General features: G+C 37.5%; 1 protein-coding gene across 4 annotated transcripts in view; it reads right to left on the reverse strand.

Annotated features, from left to right (window-relative positions):
• ATXN1 (ataxin 1) overlaps positions 1-22,309 on the reverse strand; it is a 239,738-nt gene extending 217,429 nt beyond the window's left edge. For 2 of the 4 annotated variants that reach the window (XM_070940685.1, XM_070940682.1), the window contains exons 1-2: positions 22,166-22,309; positions 14,950-15,078 (exon numbers count right to left, since the gene is read on the reverse strand). The gene's annotated coding sequence lies outside the window, so the exon portion shown is untranslated. Of the gene's footprint in view, positions 1-7,596; positions 7,666-14,949; positions 15,079-20,879; positions 20,928-22,165 lie in introns of those variants that run through there. The other 2 variants (XM_070940683.1, XM_070940684.1) reach the window with 2 other exon arrangements.
• Positions 22,310-23,207: the final 898 nt, after the last annotated feature.

The following is a 23,207-nucleotide window of genomic DNA, read 5'->3' on the forward strand; positions in this document are numbered from 1 at the left end:
AGATATATTTCTTTAAATATTATGTTTATGCTTTATGCTCATAATAAAAAGTATTTGTCAGTAAAGGTAGTCTTCGATTTATGACCATAATTGAGCTCAGAATTACAGTTGTTAATGTGTGCTTGTTGTTAAGCAGGTAACATGACCATGACCAATTTTACAACCTTTTTTTTTTGTAGCAGTTAAGTAAATGCTGCGGTCATTAAGCAAATCCATTGTCCATAGTGGGCTTTTTTTTTTTTGGTCAGAAACCAGAAGTAAACATCACTTTCTGGCCAAAAAAATGTCATAAATTTTGCAAATGCGGGCCAGTTGCCAAGCACCCAAAATGCAATCATGTGACCGCCAGGGGAGCTGTCAAAACTTCAAATCCCTCCCCTCAAGAGGTTCACTGTAACTTCAATCAGTCACTAAGCAACCAGTCACTGTGTGTGCACATGCCTTCAAATCAGTCTTGACCGGTGGCAACTTCCTGTCAGTTTTCTTGGCAAGTTTTTTTTTCTGTAGTGGTTTACCATTGCCTACTTTCTAGGGCTGAGAAAAAGTGACTGGCCCAAGGTCACCCAACTGGCTTCATGCCTAATGCAGAATTAAAAATGAATTTTACAGAAACCTGATCTATTCCACATTAAAAGCTGAAAAGAAAATACAGCTGCATTTTTTCCATATAATGTATCCTATGGCACATTTATCAATTCTCGAGAGCAGAGTGACATTCTGAATTGATGAATGGCATACTTTACAGCTTGACTATATGTACTTACAGTTTCAAACTCGTTTGCTTAAAATTTACAAAATTAACCTTATGTAGAAGGCTGTTTTATAGTATATTTCCATCACATTTTCTTGGGTTTTTCACCAGTTACAAAAATTATATCATAAGTAGGACTGAATGTTAAAAGTAACCAATTTGGTTAGATGGAGCACAAAAAAAAACATGTGACAAGCAACATTTATTTGAAATTACCTTCCTTTTCAAAATATATACAGGTATTCCTTGAGTTATAACTGTAATGGAGCTTGCCCATTACAGTCATAAATTGTTACAGTCATTAAGTGACACACTCACATGCTTGCCTCACATATCCAGTATTCCGGCCCTCCCAGGTATTGTTGCTAAGGACAGGTCATTAAATGGAGTGAATGATTTTCCTTGCATCTTCTCAGAAGGAATTGATACTACAGAAATAAGTGAAACTGTATATTGACCAACTATTATCAAATGAAGAATGCAATTAAATTGTAAAGAGTCTTTTTCCATTAATTTACATCCATGTTTTAATTGTGTACTATTTATTCTTGTAAACTACCATTAGAATATTTTTTTAGAAAACACATATACTTTGTGTTTACCGTAACTCTTTGTAATCTATCCTTACCATAATGACTTATTTTCTATTCAAATGAAGGACATACAAAACTATTTTAAGAATTACTTGGAACAACCTACTTAAGTTAAGCTCAAAACTCTTTTTCCTGACTTACATTGCCTGAAAGTTTAAATTCAAAATAACTCTTTATTGTCATTATAAACCTAACAAGTAACTCGATTAAAGCACAGTTCAGAGGTTTTACTTGTTGAAACTGCTGAAGTGCTATCTTAATGGCCTGGTCCAGAGGTAAACAGAACATTCTAGAGTTCTCTAGAACATTCTACTCTTGGTTTGACAAATTCTCTACACTTCTATTAGTGTCTTTCAGATTTTGCTTAAACTTAAAACTAAAGCATCTTTCATAGAGATTACTCCACATATTCAATTTTGCAAAGTGCTCCATTTTCCTTTTAAAGCAATTTGAAGGAGTGCCCTCATAAAAGAATATTTTACTGTGGACTTGAGATTGAGCAATATGGCATAAAAACACTACTCCCTAAGAAAGCAGTCTTTACAAATGAACATTTACAGAAAACAAATAATCTAGTTCTCAAATCTGTTTTTTAAAAATGGTAAAGAGCCAAAAAGGAGGCAAATAGACCACAAGCAATCCATATTTCTTGCATTTCCAATTAAACAAGACACATCTTACAAAAATCCCTAAGAGTGGTATTTACGTGACCCAGAAGAGGCAATCTCATTCCTCAGTCAATTACATAACTAAAGTTGTCACCTCAAATGCAGTGTTTGATTATAACAGAGAATCTCCATCAGCAATAAAAATACTAATATCACAAGTAAACCTATTATCGTTAACATATAAGAGGTATAAGAATCATCCTAAAAAGTAAACCATCACCAGTGGATTTCTATTCCTCACAAAATTTCATTGAATTAAATGTGGTGTTTTACAATTTTCAATAACCTCGCTTAACCTGATGATCTTCAGATGTGTTGGCCACTTCCCACAATTCTTCAATCTTCAATTTATTCCAAGTATTGTCACACTAATTTTTTCACGATTATTGTTACATTCCAACATGCTAATACTGCACCCTACCTTAATTCCTTCAAATGCTGTTCCTAAATGAGAAAAAGTCAGAAAAGCTATAATGAAAAAAGTAGTTGAATTTCACACATTTTCATGTTAAAAACAAGCAGATGTGGAAAAGGATCGAAACTGAAACAGAAGAGGAAGGGTTGTTGTCAGTTAGAAGCGATACTTTTTTTAAAAAAAAATCTCTGTATTTCAGATGGTTAAGTATATACTTTTCTCATAAGAAAAAGGGGGAGGATTTCTGGAATGAAATCAGACAACTGTAATGAATTGTAGAGATTTTGAATTCATTTATGTAACCAATTTTTAAAAAGACGCAATATTTGGAGAAATGCTGACAGTTTTAAGATCCTTCAGCTGATAAAACTCAAGAAAAAGGGATGAACCTCACTACATAAATAATGGTTTGGGCAAAAGCAAGGTTTTTCGGCAGTATACAGTAACATTCCAGCAAATAAAAATTTCAATAGAATTTAGTACTTTGAGAGCAGCAAAACACCAAAGGTGGAAGTAAAATGGAAAAATAGTGTGTATAGAATATAATATATAATGTATAGTGCATATATAGTATATAGCATATACTATATATTATAAACAATATACTATAAAGTAATTGTATATATACTTTTTTAAATAGCATTAAATACTTTTCAATATGCCTAGTTTTTACAGTTGAAATATTGCTATGTTTTCATTTCTCCCATTTCTTTCCTTTAAATACCATTCTACAAAGTTGAACTTCCGAAGAGAAGACAACGATGATAATGTTTGTATGGCTTTTTCTATGGGTATTTCAAGTATACTTTTGACTGCAACTACAATACAATTTCAAATAGTCAATAATTCCCTACAGGAAATATAGCCACAATCAATAATACTCCTTATCAAGTCTAACTCCTGGTGACATATCCATGTTGTCTTCTTGGCAACAATTCAGAAGCAATTTGGCATTAGTATCTTCCAGCATGGTTTACTCCCATTTTAGAACTCAAAAACAATATGCAAATATAGTGGGGTAAATGATTACGGATGCTTCTATTCCTTCTAATGCTATGGTCTGATTTTTATGAAGATTGAAGAACCAAGTTGTTAACAACCTCTATGTTTTTTAAATTATTTATAGCTGAGGATTTTCACAATCACATCGGTCTAAGCTTCATTATCATCTGACAGTCCTACCATTATTAGTGTATTATTTATAAATTGAGGAACATATATACACACAGATTGAAGAGTAAATTGAATTTACTATTTATACATGGAGGAGCTTATACTGCACCGATGATGTTATAACTAGTTAGATAATGAAACATCTGCCAGCAAATAACTAACCTCAGAGAGCCCCAAGGACTACACATATATACACAACAAAGAAGTACAACCCCAAGCTACATGTCTTGTCTTCCTTCTGAGAAAAGAGTATTACTACAGTTACATTACTAGAAATAATACATATGGAATTACAGCTCCAGTAATTTCTTCCACTGAAATTATGCATATAAATAAATGCAGATGAAAATTAGGAGTTTTGCTCCTTTACCTATCATAGCATCGGAGCAAAATTGCTTAATTTTCTTATGGATGCAAATTGGGGATTGTTCAAGGAGACAAAAGATCATTTACACATAAAGTGTTATGTTAACTGCGTTTTGATTTAAATTTGCAAAGTATAATAGGTTTCTGGGATTGGGCAGCACTTTGGATTCACTTCAGAGCATGCGGAGATGTAAATATAGCACTTGTCTGCACTCCTTAAAGCAGCTGTGTCTTTTCCCAGGACTGCAGAACAACTGCATGATCCAAAGAAAAGATGTAGTTGCTTTAAAAAATTACACACAGGCCCTATGTTCACAGTCCTGTGTATTCCAGAGGGCCTTTGGGGAACTGAACCTGAGAATACTATACAGCCCTGCATCCTAAGCAGTTATATAAACTTTTAAAACAGAGAAAATGAGGCATTAGAATAACATATCCTGATACCACTGGAAGGCTGAATTTGGGAAACAAAAAGTGTGAATACGTGATTTTAATTCAGTAAAACATGTTAAAGAACATACTAGAGTGAAGTTAACCTCAATATTAACTCCTGAAATTTTCCAATTAATGCCAGCATATGCTTTAGAATATTTTCAGGAATTTGTATATTATGATGGTAGAAGGGTAGGTTGAAAAAGCAAAATATTTCTTAAATGATTTTAGAATATACATATTTAATAGTTTAAGATAACTGTGCTTATCATTATAACTACAAAATAACAAAATTATATAATGGACATCCAAATTACATAGAAATTTTTAAATAAAAATCAGATGAACAAAATGTTTAGAATGACTTTATCAAATAAGCAATGGAAATGCATTTATCTGAAAGATCCAAAATGATGTAGGAATTTTATTACAAGCTTCTATATATTTCTTGTAAGAATCACAATACTTGCCAAACCACAATAGGTATCTACCACACTTTGATTAGATAATTTTAACTTTAGACCAGGGATCAGCAACCTGCAGCTCTGGAGCCGCATGCAGCTCTTTCACCCCTCTGCTGCGGCTCCCTGTCACTCAAAATATGCGTCACAACAGCCAATCTGCGACACCCACCGGCACGCGATTTATTGAGCTTTTCAACCCCCGGTAGGCCAATCATGGATAAATCCAACAAAATAAAAGTTTCAGAAGAAAACAGAAGGTTTAATTCAACTACATATGTTAGTTTTGTGGCCGCTCAAGTCAGGCACAGGAAGGGTTTTGTGGCTCCCGGTGTTTTCTTTTTTGTGGGAAACGGGTCCAAATGGCTCTTTGTGTGTTTAAGGTTGCAGACCCCTGCTTTAGACTGATACGTAAACATATGAAGGCAATCTGTTTTGAATAGATGTAATTACAGTTGCAGAACACAACTAACCAATGCATCCACTATTTTTACTATTAGGAATAACCAAAAGTATGAATGCTTAATGTATTAACAGTAATACAGATTAGCAAATATGCCCCAAGACTGAAAAATACAAGTAATAACATTGAAAAGATCTGAAAAAGAAAATAATTATGTTTTTATTTAAAGAATTTTTAGAATGATTAAATAGTGTGACTTTTAGGAAAAAAAGCATTTAAAATGTAATGGATAATTATTATAGGAATACAGACAAATACATGTTGAAAAAGATTGAAGCAGTGGAAAATTATATATTGAAAACTGCAAATACTTCTCTTTTAAAAAGTCAAAGACCACATTTAACTTCACAGTTTCTTTTATTCTGAAGTTTTATATTAGCATTATTTCTTTTGGAATTGACGAATATTTTTTTCTTTTGTGCCATTAAATAAAACTTTAAAGAAAACAGAACACAAAAACCAGTTTCCTTTGGTTCACACAGAATCAAACAAAACAGAAAATATTAAAGGCTACAAAGAAACTAATCTAACTCTCAATAAAATGAATTTATAATATTTGAGACCATTTTTATTACAATGTTGTTGAAGTTGTTAACAAAAGTAGGCAGTTAACATGGCTGCGTGCATTGCTACCAACAAGTAGTAGGCATTCAGTATAAAGCACAGTCCTATAAGGAAGGGGTCCCCAACCCATGGGCCATGACCCAATACTGGGCCACGGCCTGTTTAGAACCAGGCCGCACAAGCAGCAGGGGAACGCATGCACACAGTTCCATTTGCGTGAGTGGCAGGCACATGCACACAAAGCTCCATTTGAGTGAACAGAACCATTCCCTCTGTCCCCTGCCTCTGCCGGTCTTGCAAAGCTGGAAAGATTGGGGACCATTACTATAAGGTACATAAATATATCTTAAAGGTTAACCCTTTGCTTACTGAGGTTGTATAAGTTGCCTTCAGGTACCATAAGCTCATCTGATGGCAATTTGAGGTCAAAGCTTGATTTTTGTCACCCTAACTTATACATTATCTGCATAGTTGAAGGGTCTAACATCTTTATAGCTTTTTAAAAAGCCCTTAAAATATGTTTTTGTAGAAGCTATTAACTCCTAATTTTAATAGTTTCCCTTGTTTTTAACATCTTGATTTTATTTTTTTTGCTGTAAATTGCTAAATGTACAATAAATATTAACTTATAAATAAATATACAAATAAAACGCATAATCCTTAAAATTACAGATGACATAATATTACTAGGCCCTATTATGTGAATTTGCCCATTCAAGTATCTCTCAAGTTTTAAACGACCTTTGAGTTCAGATGTTAACAATGCACAAAATGGAACATAATAGTTTCTACCTCAAGGATTGTGTCCAATTCTGGATGTCACACAATAAGAGAGCATTCAGACCAACTGGAATAGGTTCAGAAGAGGATTAAAAAAAATGTCAAGGGACTAGAAACCAATGTCAACAATGAGTGACTGCAGTTACTAGGTACCTAGAACTGTTGAAAAGGCATGGCTGAGGGCAACATGAGAGCATTCTTCAAATACCTGAAGAAATATTAGAACATGAAAGAAGGCCAAAACTTGTTTTTTGTCATCTAATAGCACAGGACATAGCATATTGGATTTCATTTGCACCCTTTCCTAGCCGACCTGCCTCACCTACCCAAAAGCCATTTTCCCCATTCTGACATTTATTTGTAAAGTGTATTCCTTAAGTGTGTCCTAAGCTACCCTTCTCAGAAGTAGCCCCCGAGATCCAGAAGGCTGTGTCATCACTCTAAATATTTTAGATTCAGAGCAAAAAATTAAGTGTCCTTGGCAGCAAAATAATACAGTGAGGAAAAACTTGGTCCCGCATACATTCCTCACTATGTGGAAACTACTCCCAATTTTGATTCATCTATCTGAAAACCTCTAGGGTCTGCTGAGAATCTCTCCTGCTAGATCAGAATACCCCCATTTCCATTATAAAATGGGAGAAGAAATGCATTCCAATAAGAGTAATTTCCTTCATATACTTGTTTGCAATTCAACTATCATTCATTCTTTCTACCTCGACATACCTCTTTGACACTGATCACTTATTTTCATATTGCATCCACATTCATTACCCATTTACCCTTGTTTGTTTCCTAATTTATTACACACTTACCCATTTCCAATGCATTCAATTTTTTTTAGGTTTCTCAATTCCCATTTCTACACAAGCACTTTCTTGCTTCTTTTAATAAAAAATCACCCCTCACAACAATCTTCATGTTATATACCCGTATTTGCACATCTTAAAATGTCTTCATTCCATTTTCTGTTATTTGAATAAACTTCACACACTTCAGTGGCACTCTGTAATAAAAAAATTTTCACACTCTCTCATAACTCACATATTTTCTTCTTTTATAGTCCCATTAATTCCATTGGGAGAGGAATTTATGTTCTAACCAGCCAACCTGTATTCAATAAGAAAATATTGAAACAGAGATGGAGAATGACCATGGGCAAAAAAGCAGTGGGAGAAGGAGCAACTTCCTGCCAGCTTCCCCACTGAATATCCTTGGGAGGAAGCTGTCAGGGAGTACTGAAAATGATCACATGACCACAATTGACCATGGCAGCATGGTGGTGCAGCAGCACTTAAGCAGCCCAATTTTGCCAAAGTTTCACTCCCATGTTAATAATGGGTCCTGTATTTTAGACACACTTTTTAAATTAGCCCATTTGAGGTAGGTTGATTCAGAAATTGTTGCCCCGTGATACCCTAGTTCAGTGATGGCTAACCTTTTTGCCATCGCGTGCCAGGAGAGGGGGGGCAGGGGAAGGTCGCGCACGCACATGCCCACGCGCATGCGTGCGCAACCCCTTCCTCCCTCCCCCCCCTGCTCCTGGCACATGATGGCCTGGTAGGCCCGTTTTTCTTTCTTACCTGGTTCCAGATCCTCTCTGTGTATCTGGGAAGGGTGAAAACAGCCTTTCCCACTCCCTTGGAGGCCCTACGGAGGCTGAAAGGGCCCATTTCCCAACTCTCGGTGGGACAGGAAGTGACATTTTTTGCTGTCCCCAGCCTCCAGAACCTCTCTAGGAGTCTATAGGAGCCTCTCTTGGAGTCTGTAGGAGCCTCTCTATGAGTTTCTGGAGGCTGGGGACAGGAAAAAAACGTCACTTCCTGTCCCACCAGGAGTCGGGAAATGGGCCCTTTCAGCCTCTGTAGGGCCTCCAAGGGAGTGGGAAAGGCTGTTTTCGCCCTTCCCAGATACACAGAGAGGATCTGGAGCCAGGTAAGAAAGAAAAACGGGCCTTCCCCACCCCGCCCCCAGGCCCTCCAGAGGCAGGAAACAGCCTGTTTCCCTACTTCTGGTGGGCCCAGAAGGCCCGAAAATCAGCTGGCTGGCACGTGCATGTGCCCCAGAGCTGAGCTGGCGTGCCCACTAATATGGCTCTGTGTGCCACCTGTGGCACGCGTGCCATAGGTTCGCCATCACGGCCCTAGTTCAACCAAATGAAGTTTACAAACGAACGGGACAAATATATAGATACACTGACATAGTGGACTCATTCTTTCTCTTCCTAAAATTAAACTTCCCCTGAGGGCACAGTGATTAGTATGCAGTATTGCAGGCAAACCCTGCCATAGTCTGAAGTTTGATCCTGATGGGGCTTAAGGTCGACTCAGCCTTCCATCCTTCCGAGGTTGGTAAAATGAGGACACAGACTGTTGGGGGCAATATGCTGACTCGGTAAACCGCTTAGAGAGGACTATAAAGCACTATGGGGCGGTATGTAAGTCTATATAAATCTAAGTGCTCTTACTATTGCTATAGTTGTTTTATTTCTATTCTCATTTCTTTTACTTATTTTCTTTTCTTCAGTATCCATTTTTTTCCAAGTTCCACTTTTGTCATTACCAAATAATTCTCACATCAACCTTACATTTTTTACTAATTCTCTTTTTCATAAGAAACCATCAGTTCAGTCCTGCTTTTTACATTCATTCCTTTGCCATGTGTATACATGAATACTATGTTTAAACTGCTATGTGTATACATGAATACTATGTTTGAACTATTTATTCAAAAATGTACAACTTTTTATGGAGATACTCACTAAACAATTATCATTTTCATCCATTCTTGCATGTCTGAATAGTCCAATTACTTTTACATCTCATATCAGAAAACAGAATACTTTCCTTCAATTGCATTAATTAAGAATGTTATACAATTGTTCCAGTCATAGGTAGACTACCTATACTTTAGGTCAAGAGCAAAGGCAAGCTACAGTAATTAGGAAAAGTACCATATGAAGTTCACTGATCTACAGAAGAATATCCTAAGACTTACTAGAATGCATTTTTTATTATTTTGATTTCCTCAACGTGATGACAACAAAAAGATTTTAAAACTTCAGAGAGCTGCAAAACAACAGTTAAAGGTTTCTGTATTCATATTCATAAACATGCAACCAGCATGCACTTATTATCGTCACAGTGTCTCACAAACATTGCATGCTTCACAACCAACTTCCAAGAGAAGTCAATGGAGAAACCAGCAATAAAATCACAAATTGCAGTCATGTGATATTTCACTCAATGACTGCAGGTGATTTGCTTAATGACTGCAGCAAAATTACTTACATCATAAATCCAGAATGGTTGTGTGATATTTAATGATGGTGTCACTTAGCAACAGAATTGCCAATCCCAATTATGGTCATTAAGTGAGGACTACCTGTACATGAAAAGCAACCATTGTCCACTTTTTTCTAATTTCTTTAGTTCACAAATATGAGAGGGCGTGAAAAGCATCTCTTTTCACATCATTAAAGCATTTTCCAGATGAAGGCAATCAGTCCTAGTCCTATTTTTCATATATATTATGTTTACAAGAGACCACCAATAATATTTGAACTAAGAATTGAACAGGTATGTTGTCTTTCTTAAACTTCTACAACATGAAAAGGATTTCAAAATCTCAATATATTTTACATTTGTATATTTTACTATCCAGTATTAGTGGGAAAGCAGAATATAAACATGAAATATATCTTTAAAATGTTGAATACAGGATAATACTTGTAAAGAATTACATTACCACTCAGTCAGTTTTAAGAGTCTACAAACATCAGCTAATATTAACAATTCATCAACACTAAATAGACAACATTTTAAAAAGAATTAATTTTGCTTTTTTAAATACAATTGAATATAGTAAAAATAAACTAAAATTATTTTTTTCTGTTCCTGTTGAGTAAAGGTTTTCTCACTCAAACAGCAGGGGGCACTAATACCTTCCCCACAGTAATTTTTTTTCTTTAAAAAAAACATTTACAAACATGAATATTCATTTCAAATATTTTTACAGAAATAAGAATGAAAAAACACTAGGATATTCATATAAACAACAACCCAAAGGAAACATGGCAAATAGCAAAGCTCTGTAAGTATTCACACAGTAGTACTCCAAATGCTGTCAGTATTGATTATAGTTACTCTGTAAATATGTCAGTCGTTCCACCCTAGTGAGGACCAGTTCCACCCCAGGAAGGACGACTTACATGCAACACTTACTACAGGAGCACATTCAGGTGGTTTGTTTGTTAAACTGATGAATCACATTTTCATCTTATTAAACAAGGATGACAACTGCATCAAGGTAAGAGCTGTACACTATCTAGAACTGAAGAAGTCTGTACTGTACTCTTATCATCAGGGGCATTTAAACTAAATAGAAATATAGTATGTCACAGAAGTGAGTACACCCCCCTCACATTTTGTAAATATTAAAGTATATCTTGATAATGTCCAAATGGGGCCCAAGTAGCCGTTTTCCCTCCCTGGTGTCATGTGACGCGTTAGTGTTACAAGGTTGGCTTCGGGAAATAGACGTGTGAGTGCTGCCAGCACTGCGGCAGAGGTTGAACGGGTGGGGGGGTCAGCCTGTCAGTGCTCAGACCATAAACCGCATGCTGCATCAAATTGGTCTGCAGGGCTGTCGTCCCAGAAGGAAGCCTCTTCTAAAGATGATACACAAGAAAGCCCGCAAACTGTTTGCTGCAGACAAGCAGACTTAGGACATGGATTCCTGGAACCATGTCCTGTGGTCCAAATGAGACCAAGATAAACTTGATTCAGATGGTGTCAAGTGTGTGGCAGCAACCAAGTGAGGAGTACAAGGACAAGTGTGTCTTGCCTACAGTCAAGCATGGTGGTGGGAATGTCATGGTTTGGGACTGCATGAGTGCTGCCGGCACTGGGGGGCTACAGTTCATTGAGGGAACCATGAATGCCAACATCTACTGTGACATACTGAAGCAGAACATGATCCCCTCCCTTCGGAGACTGGACCGCAGGGCAGTATTCCAACATGATAACGACCCCAAACACACCTCCAAAACAACCACTGCCTTGCTAAAGAAGCTGAGGATAAAGGTGATGGACTGGCCAAACATGTTCTCCAGACCTAAACCCTATTGAGCATCTGTGGGGCATCCTGAAACAGAAGGTGGAGGTGTGCAAGCTCTCTAACATCCATCAGCTCCATGACATCATCATGGAGGAGTGGAAGAGGACTCCAGTGGCAACCTCTGAAGCTCTGGTGAACTCTATGCCCAAGAGGGTTAAGGCAGTGCTGAAAAATAATGGTGGCCACACAAAATATTGACACTTTGGGCCCCATTTGGACATTATCACTTAGGGGTGTACTGTTCTAACCTAGGCTTCCTGAGTCAGTAAAACACACGAGTAGTCTCAAAAACCTGTTTTATTTTAACAGCTCTGAATTCTGTTCATTCACAAATGAGTCCCAAATAGTTGTAAAGAGTCCTTCGGGATAAGGCTGATAATCACCCACCTTTATCTCCCTTGATAAACTGCCAAAGACCTAATTGGCAAAGTCACACAGAGTCCAGTATCAAACAGAGCTTCAGACTTTAAACTGAACAGAATTAACAACGTTGCTTCCTGCAAAGACCCACATGCTTTTGCTCCTCTTTTAAGTTTTATGGGAGGGGCCAATCATCTCGAAGCCCTATTCCTGAGTTGTCCCTTTTGTTTTAACTGTTCTTGCCTTCTGGCAGCTCTGTGCATGCGTGCACTGGGAACAGACTCCTCTTGTTCCTCTGCCTCGCTGAAGTCTGACTCTGGAGGCTCCGGGGACAGCACGTACCTCCCAGATGGCCCTTTCTCTGCCTCCAATGCAGAGCCCTCATCCAAACCGTGTGCCGAACAGGTATGCGCTTTGCACGCTTTGCACGTGCAATCCAGGATACTGTGCGACTCCTTCCCCATGTGCTGCGCACGTAATCACAACATCTGCACATGGCTTTCACACGCGCCCATGTGCTGTGTGTGCAACCACACCATCTGTGCATGCATGTGACTTTTGTGTGGCTCCCCCCTGTGCGCTGCCCCCGCAATTGCAATATCTGCTCATGCATGCAGGTTTCACGCAACTCCGTGCGTGGTGCGTGTGCATGCACATGGTTTTCAAGCATGCAATGCACGGATGTGAATACCATCTACCTATGCAGGCGCTGCGCTCAAGTACTCTCGCGCTCATCCGCAAACGCACATGCATGCACAGGAGAGCCAGCTGGGTCCCCTGAATTGTATGCATGAGCACCGAAGGCCCGAACACCAGCTGGGGTGCGGGCGCATGCGCAGCTGGTGAGCTGGGCGACAGCTCGTGTGCCGCTCTGCGTGCCATCTTGGGCACATGTGCCATAGATTTGCCATCACGGGTATATACAATAGCTTACCTAAGACACAGTTCTAATTATTCCAACCTCTTTTGAAATTTGACTTTTATCATTGATGGGTTTGAATTATATTATAAAAGCATCTCTATCAACCACACATTTCCATAATCAGGACATAAAAGCATAAATGATGTCCTGCTTGGACACACACATCCCGCCCTGCCTATCTAGTCTAGCAGTTTGTTCCCACAGTGGCCAACCAAGTGCAGAAGGAAATCCACTAGTGTCCCAAAGTGAAAGGCAAATGGCCTTCAAAGACAGCGACACTAATAGATACTGATCTCTGTGACTTCCAGGAACCGGTCCAACCAGTTTCTGAAGCAAGTCCAACATTTCTTTGAAGCCAATATTTGAAATAAAGATTTAAGATGCAAGAAATAATAATAATAAATGAAAAAAACTATAGCACATTTCTAATGATGCAGTGTCGGCTTGCACAAATCATTCAGCACTGATTATGAACAATTTCATCAATTAAATATCACCACTTTAAGAATTTCTCACTAAATGTTGCCCTGATAATTCTATAAACAAGTTCTGTACCAAATATCAGTATTCTACGTAATGGTGAAATGGTGAAAACTGGCCCTGAGGAGGGGCATAAAACATGCCAACAAATCTGTATATAGATCCTTAAAAACCATATGAGTTGGAATAAATGTTCAGATTAAACAGAGTGGCTGCACCATAGAAATCAATTTATTCACATTGTAATGGTGGCTAGTATTTGAAATACACACAATGAAATACTGTTGCTGGCACCAAATAAATATTAGAGCTATTATAATATAATTTAACAATCTGTTCTATCAGTTAGTGTATAATTTTCTCTCCAGTGACAAAACATATAATGGTACAAGTATGAAACTGTTTTATCTAGCATGCATCATTCAATGTCATAATTTAACCATGTTCTTTCCATTTCAGTTAAGCATTAAGTGTAAATTGCACATCTTTACAACTTAACAGTTCTTGAAATTATTCTTTTTTAAAATACAATACTGCACCTCCCACCCACAATAAAATATAATTTAGGCATCATGTAATTTAAACACATATTGATAAGTGGGGCACTAAATTACTTTTTTTCTAGATGTAAACAGAAAACAGAAGGAAATTTCTTTGTCAACTTTCAGTGCACATAGTAGACAGGACTCTGAGGACTCCCAAAGGGTTCTTGGAGTAACAGAAATCCAATGTTCCTTAGGGATTACAGTAATCCAGGAAAACAGCACACGAGAACATGGTAATCTGTAGACTGAGGAAAGTGGTACAGTATAAAAGAAAAAGAAGCACAGGAATAGGTACAATAGAAGTTACAGTAATATCTATAACTTCTATATAAATGTGTATGTTCGTGGGACTGAGAAATGTTGTTTACTTTTGAAGTATCATACATGCTTAGTATTTTAATATGTTGATCAATAATGGCGGTGAGTATCCATTTTGAAACTTTGATAGGGTGCCCTTGTTTGGTATGTAAAGAGAAAAGAAAATGGCGGGATATTTCATAAAAAAACTTTCTTCTGTTCAGTCCCATCATTCCTTACCCAAATGGGGCAATCAGATACTTCTTGGAACCATATTGCCCTCAGCTGCTCTAGAATCAAGCGAATAGCAACTAAAATGCCAATCTAATATACTTAAGCAATTGGGAAGACATCTTACTTTATACCCAGAACGTAACAAACACAACACTCATGGAATATATCAATAGAGACAATCAATTCTTAGAAGGTGAACTAGGCTTGAACAAAATCCTGGAAGCATAAATGATGCTGTAAACATTTGAGACGAAGCAGTTTGTGTGAAACACCAGATCAAACTCTTTTGTAAAGTACATTATTAAAACGAAAATGCTATTTTCTCACCTTATTCAGGGGGAAAGAGCACCTTTTAAGGAAAGGTAAAACTTGTTGCTGCAGTTGTCTTGAAGAGGTGAAGAAAGAAGCTCAGTGCTTAGATTGTCTCTTTAATTTGATGTGTCTGTGATTGAAAATCTGAAGAGAAGCAAAAAATATAGAAAAAGCATAATTTACCATCCACTTACAAAGTAGTAAATATATGAAATGTGTTTTGAATAAAGCAGAATAATGGATGATGAAATGGCCTATATCTCTCATGGGTTTATGCTATTACAATATCTATTAGGCTGTAATTCAATGCACATTATCTGAAAATAAGTTCCATTGAGCTCAATGAGGATTACTTTGGAATATGCTAGATTACATTGCTAAAGAGCCTTGGTGGTGCAGCGGACCAAAGCGCTGTTAAGTGCTAGCACTTAGCTGCCAGTTGCCTGCAATTAGTGCAAGTTCGAATCTCACCAGGCTCAAGGTTGACTCAGCCTTCCATCCTTTCGAGGTAGGTAAATTGAGGACCCAGATTGTGGGGGCAATAAGCCAACTTTGTATGGAACAACACCATTTAAGGGGGGCTGAAAGCCCTAATAAGCAGGTATATACAAAAAAGTATGCAGACTATTGTTATAATGCATTGTAAGCCGCCCTGAGATTACGGAGAAGGCATATAAATTGGACTAATACATAAATAAATAAATAATAAATAAATAAAACTACTCAAAAGATTATATTGTAGAAATGATCCAATAGAATGCATTGCTAAAATTACTAAAAACTTCTATAGTATCTGCTATTGACTTATTGGATAGCATTGGTCAGAAGTCAATTTCAGAAAGGAATCCTAAAAAGGCTTTAATAAGATTGGCAGTGCCTCTCAAAGAAATGGGGATTTATTGCAATGCATTGGTACAATATAGCAAATATCAACAGGATTTTTATGGTTTCAGAAAATCATTCAAAATCTGTGACCTTTAAACATAACTGTATTCTTTTTGTCTTTATCTTTACATCAAACTTGATGTAAAGACAGACATAATGGGTGCTTTCTGGTATATAAGCTTAATGTTAACAAAATTAAGATATGGTATGTTTTCTCCTTCTCTCTCCCCTCTCCAAAGCCAAAACATGGTGCAGCAAAATTCAAAGAACCTCTTCTTGTCAAAAGATAACAATAGCAGAGTCGAATCTCCCTGTGGTGAAGCAGACAAATCAGCTACATTTCTTGGCGAGTATTGAAAAAAAGAAATGAGGAAGCAGAAGACAGCATTCATAATTTTTGGGATTTAGTCAAGATCAATTAAACTGTAGAGATAACTGTAGCTATTTGAAACACACACTAAAAAGCATCAGCTTAACTGCAGAATACTACCAGATAAACCATAATGTAAAGCCAGGAATAGACAACCAACTGCCCTCCAGGTATCTTCAGTTTCGATTCCTACAATCTCCAGTGAGCACACCCAAAGGAAGACCAATGCAGGACTTTAAAAGATCTGGAATGCACCAAATAGACTGCCTTGTGTAAAGCTGTAATGTTGTTCTGACTTAATGTCATATGAAATTGTATTCATTGTAGCCTGTAAACCATCATTTCTTTCCTGGAATAGATCATACATTTCATTAACTCCAAAAAAAAAAAAAAAAAAAAACCTGAATCAGGCCAATGTAAATGAATTGCTCTAGTGTGATACAACAGAGGTCAATATTGCCAGATGACACATAAGAATGCTATTACAAGCCTATGCAACAACAGAAAAAAATATCATCTAAATCCGCTCTTCAAATAATGTTGGCATCACAGTTAGCTACAGCGACACACTGAATTCTTCTTAGAACTTGCACATAATTGTGAAAACCAGCCTGTGGTGATATTACAGGGACACCTATATCTATCTATACAAATCAAATGTCTTCTTTTCAAAAGAAGGGTCTGCAAGAGAAGCTTTCCCATTAAAAGGAAATATCAGAAAATAAATAACAAGAATCTGAACCTATTATAGCTTTTTTAAAAAAATAATAATAACCCGCCCATATTAGAACATCTAATAACATAAATAACATAAAATTGTGAGGAAGTTTAATATGTTTATTTCTCTATCAGAATGTATCATTCCGAGAACCTCAGCTGAAACTTTTTAGCTTAAACAACAATATAAAAGGGAAAGTGACTTAATAAAAAAATATTTTGGGATCAGCTGAAGTACTTTATCATCTGTTTCCTGATTTTTGTGGTTGCTACGTTATCCCCGACACAGCACAATATTTAAGGTACAAGCTCTTACAAATATAAATAAGTACAGTACATTTCCTTTCTTTGGATCAGCTTATTTTATAACATATAGTTTCAGGTTTCTTGAAATCATATACTGAAAAGAAATACATTCCTCCTTGAAATTATATGTTTGCACGTACATGAATACCCCTCTGTACTTTTTAATTCCAACTGTAAAGTCTACTTTAAATTAAGCTAAATTCCTGGTGATTTTATGGAGATGTTACTGTCATTTTCTGGCAACAATATGGAAGTCGTTTGCCCCTTCTTTCTTCCAGGATGTTTTCCCACCTTCCTAGTCTAGTATACATTATATCCTAGTGGTCTCCCATCCAAATACTAATCAAGTCTGACTCTTACTTAGTTTCTGAGCCAGAAAAGATAGACCATGTATCGCCACCTGCTGGAACTTTATACTCTTTTTTTATATTAATTCAAATTAAATTGAAGATTTAATCAAATTGAGAACAATCTATTAAGGAGATTTCCTTTATATATCCTATTTTCTCCACATATCCCATTTAAATCAAGCTTGTACAAGAAACCTTTCTTAGTACATTATATCCATAATTATTGATTTCCCTTTCACCAAAAATATCCACCGATTTATTAAATCACAATCTCCTAAAATTTGTGGAAATAATTTACATATTAAAATGTTATCCAGATGTTTACATCATCTTTGTTTAAATTCCAATATACAATGCTACCCCCAGAACTCTGTAGTTTAATCTGCAGGGCTTTTCAAATTCATTTCTTACCTTAAACATAAAATAGGATAACCCTACACAAGTAATGAAGAATTTTGTTCAATTCACTGAATTTATTCCCAGATAACCAGATAAGAGAATTGCTCTCTAAATCTATTATTTGTACTAAGTACATGAATTCCACCTAAACAGTTAATTATTCACCAGATCAATGGGCCAGCAAAGCACTCAAAGATTCTCTCAACAAAGAAACTGCTTCTTAACAAATTATGCCTGAACTTAATAAACATTTCAGTCAACATTCACTACTGTGGTAGTGAAGGGGGAAAAAAGTGAGGCCTACTTTTGTTCTCATAGACACCATAGGCACTGCCTCCATCTGTCAGAGTAAAGAACTAGATATGTTTTATTACACAAGACAATTCTGTAGTAAATACTACCATAAAGATCATCTGACACTTAAAAAAATATAATCAGAAAAAGTTGCTTATAAAATGTAACTTAAAATAAAAGCCCTTGTACTAACTTTTGAGATCCAAAGTGAAAGCACATCATTCTTCAGACATCTCAATCATAGGTCTAAAGCATTCCTACACATTCATAAAGCTTCATAAACAAGTCAATCATATCATAGTTGCAGGACCGTGAGAAAGAAATATTCTATAAAATTAATCCTATGTTCCTCTTGCTATTCCTTGTCACATTCGTTTCTTTTTGTTTTCAGACTGCTGGATGGCACACACTGGTCCAAAACAGAAATCTGAACAGAATGTGATGGAGTCTGTAAACTAATAACAGCCTCCCTTAATAGGACTGCTCGTGTGAGAAACTGCTCTAAAAGATCATCAGAAGTGAAGCTGAGACTCGGCAGACAGAGAGAAGTATGCCAATTAGATATACAGATGAAAAACATGCTTGTAACCAAAAATACTGAGAATAAATAAATAAAAACAAATATTTCCAGTTTCAAAATGGTTAATGGGATGAAGGTTCCAATTACTAATAATTTAATAACTTGGGGCATAGCAAAATATAACTTTTTTTAAAATCAACGTGACATAGAAGCATAAAAATATGAATCTTCGGCATTGTTAATGTGTTTTACTTTGCATTAAAAATGTATTAACTATAATAAAAAGCTTTCCTCTTCCCTAAATTTAATATTGTGCTTAAAACAGTGATACAAAAAATAAATAAATAAAACTATTGGAGAATTATGTAAACCATTAAAGAAACTGTTAAAATATTTACATTATGCTCACTATGGCCTTCAAAACAAAGATTGTTATGATTAAATTCCAACTTGTTTTATTTTCTCGAAAACCTTTTCCCTTACCTGTTAATTGCTAAAGCAAATAAAATCTATTTATATTACAATGCATTTTACTCTGAAATTATTTCAGTGTTACCTGCATTAGTTGGTGTAGTTTAGATTAAAAATCTACAAATTCATAAACCAAGATATCAGGATGTTTAACTTTTGCATGCTATTGAAAGTACAGTATCATGTATGATTCCTGCCTTCAAATGGTTAAGCAACCAACTCAAATTATCTTACTGAAACAGATTTTTTTTGAAGTATAAGCTCTAAAGTTTTAAAATGCTACAGACAACTGTTAATCTACAAACAATACATGTTCCTGGCATTTGCATATCTCATAATTTTCTATTTACACAAAATGTCTTTATGGGAAAATCTAATGACACTGTTTAGGATCCAAGATGAGAACCTTATTGTGAATTACTTACAAACCTATATGCTCCTGACAAACATTGTGTAAATTTTAGAAACTGGGATGTAAAAGTCATTCATCAATCAACAGCATAGCTAGAAATTGCATTCCAGGAAGCTGCAAGCTATTATGCTTGCAATATTTTTTAAGGGTTGGAGTCTTTAAATTCCTGCAGTGGTTTGATGTTCTGAACATACAAGACACATTTGGACAATAAAGATGATATAGACAAACATAAAAAAAAGTTATACAGGTCACTTTTGTGAAAATATAAAGGGACTGATTAAAAATTCTATAAAGCTTGTTTCACTGCAGATGGAAAAAAAGAAAAATCTGAAATCTCAGTTCTCAACATCAAATTAAATACATATCAAATTAATCCTTATTTTAAGCAATCCAATCAATAAAATGTTATGCTAGTAAAAAACTGCTGTCATTTAAATATGTATGGATAGTCCCACTGAAACTAACAGGAAAACAGCTGCCCTAAAGGATTTCTTCGAACTAAAATACCAACCATAAACCAACTAAAACTCAAAGGAAGTTTAAACTTAAAAAGAAGCTCTTCCAAGTTTAAAAGCAATCAAAAATGCCTTCTGGTAGCTCAAATAATAATACCTTTAGGTTAAACATTTTCAACTGCACTCAGAAATTCATGCAGAGAAGAGGGATGAACCATTACCACTGTTTATAATTTTTCAAGCCTCTGAAAAAAAACTTTTAAAAAAAGAAAATATTCAGCAACCAGTTTAACCTAATTTCTAATGTGAACAAGCTCTCCTCTGCTAAAGATCTATACACAAGATTTTTTAAAAAAAAAATACAAATGCTGTACAGAAAATCTTACGACTTGCAACTCCTACATGGAAAGTTGAAATTACTCCAATATTACATGTAGCCTCTGATTTTTTCCATTTCAATTTTTATACAAATTATGTGTATAGCATACGAACAGGCAACACATAAATAGTACACAAGTGACTAAAAAGTTGTTCATGCTTGCAACATAAGTCCATCCGAGGTACCAGTGTCACAAGAAAAATGCACCTGAATGGACGATGAATACTGTCTGTTACCATGGCACCTCAATCTAATTACATGACTGATCAGGGCTAGAGAGTGTGCACTGAAACCTACACCACTGACATGTCTCTACATGACAGTACATGCACACACATACATATACAGAGAGAAATGTGGAAAACCTATCAGCTTTTGGCTTACATTTACAGTGGATGAGAATAAGGGTAGTGCTATTCAACACAGAATGACCTGTAAAACAGTTAATAGGAGAAAAATAAACGTATAACTCTAAGTAATACAGTATCTCATCAGTTATCTCTTCCTCATTCATAACCCTTATTCTCAGAGCAATAACACTAGGCTGTCCTCACCAGCCAGACAAACAAATCCACATTCACTGATGAAATCTGAATTTGCTGTTTTAAGGTTTCATTGTAAACTGAAATAAACTGCCCCAGAACATCAGCAAAGTAACTGGTTACACTGAATCACACGTAATTTACTAACCCGGTCAAAAACATGAAATGTGGATTGCTAAAGATTTAATCACCTCCATCATGAAATATTTCATATTCAAATATATGGGTAAAAAAGAATCCACAAACTAAGACATGCAACTACATAATTGTGGTTACCCAAAGACATAATTGTAAAACTAATTATTATGCACATTATAAAATTATAAAGTATGGGATTCCCTTCCTCCTCCAATTCTATCTGGGTTTATAATCACTAGGGAAAAATATTATTCTGGAGGAGTCCCTATTGCATACCTTACGGTAAACAAAATAAAAATAGCTTGTTCTTGTTAGCCACATAGTGTGGCATTATATAACAAGCTTTCAATTTGCTCTCTTTTCGATCACTGGATTCTGGTCTTTTTCTTTGCTGCTCTTTTTACAAAATCCTAAAACACTTCGGGTATCTCCCTACCTTTCAAAATGTTATTTTGTTGTAACCATTAGCATGTACAATACACAGCGACATATGCAGAAAAATACTTTCTCTCTAACATTTTAGGGGGGGGAGGGGGGGCTACGCAATTGTTTCAAGGCTTGGAGATCAGAATAAGGCTTCGGCAAACTAAAAGAAGGTAACTTTTGAAAAATAATTTGAGAGTGAGTGACGGGAAGCAGGACAGCACCGAGAGACACAAAACCAGGATTTCAAAGGGCAGCTATACGCGGAATTGCCTCTTTTTTTCCCCCTCCCCCCTTCCTTTTTCTTAAAAGGGGGGGCAAGCAACTCTATCGGATCTATTAAAAAGAAGAAAAAAGCCGATCCTTCGTGGCAAAATCTTGGCAGCCCCTGGAAGGTCCTGCACGGTGGCGATCTTCCTTCCCAGGGAAAGCCTAGCGGAAGGTGAAAAGCAGAAGCTGCCGGGGAGGATGGGTCAAGGTGAAGGGGAACACAATCCCCCCCCACCTCCTCCACCTGTAACGGAGCCCTATCTCCTTCTCCCGTGCCCAGCAGTGGCCTTTACTCACTCACTGACTCCTTGCTGTAGTAGTGCCCGGAGGAGCCTCCAGCCGATTTGGGGCCTGAATGTAGGAGCATAGTGGAGGAGCTGGAACTGCTACCGCTGCTGGGCACATCCCAGTCCCAGCGCCGCCTCCTCCTCCTCCTCCTCCTCCTCCTGCGCCGCCTCTTCGCTTCATTCACCCCTCCGGCAACCACCCAGCCCCGTACTATACAGTGCAGCGACGGCTGGCCCTCCCTTACTATCAAGCCGGAGGAGGAGTGAGCTGGGGAGGGGGGGAGAGAGAGAGAGAGAGAGAGAGAGAAAGAAAGGCGGGCGCTCTTCCGCTCGCCCTTAGCAGCCCAGCCGGCCTTCAGCAGCGGCAAGGAGGAGGAACGCGACTCTAGCCAGACGGCGGCGGCCAGCGAAGCAGCCGGCGGAGGGCGTTGCTTCGGGACGCGCTCAAAAAACTCCGCGGCCTGTGTTTAAGCCCCACGTTCTCCGCACCAATGGCTCCCCGGGCGCCAGTCACGCACTTAGGGGACGAGGCGGCGGGAAGGCTCCCCCCCTCTCTCTCGGCAGCCCGTTTAACGCCGGTGGGCGCCCTGCGGAGGCTTTATAAGAGAGAAGCCAGCCAGCACACAACCCAAATGCACTGGGGGGGCTGTTGGGGGGGACGCGGGGAAGGGGGGGGGTCATACGACTTCCTGTTCTTTCTTTACTCTCTTGCTTTTATGGAGCGTGGGGGGGGGGGGGGAGGGTGGCGGATTTCTCGTATGCCCAGAATGCAAAGAATTTCAGGCAGCACCACCCACAGCACGTAAAAATAACACCATCCTGGCCTGGTTTTCTCCTTCCTCCTCTCGCTCCGGCCTCGACACATAAAGCCCGAGGGGGGGAAGGGAGGGAGGGAGGTGTAAGTGGGGGGGGGGGGTAGAGTGAGAAAGAGGAGGAGGGAAAAGAAACCCGAGAGGAAGAAGAAGCGATGCAATTTGCAGAATTCTTACAGGGCGACTTTTCTTGCAACCCGTGGCGTAACAGAGCGCTACGTCGCCCTCCCCTCCCCCCCT

Source organism: Pituophis catenifer, unplaced genomic scaffold, assembly GCF_029215685.1.
Source record: "Pituophis catenifer annectens isolate HBS135680 unplaced genomic scaffold, rPitCat1.0.hap2 SCAF_3, whole genome shotgun sequence".
Lineage (NCBI taxonomy): Eukaryota > Metazoa > Chordata > Lepidosauria > Squamata > Colubridae > Pituophis > Pituophis catenifer.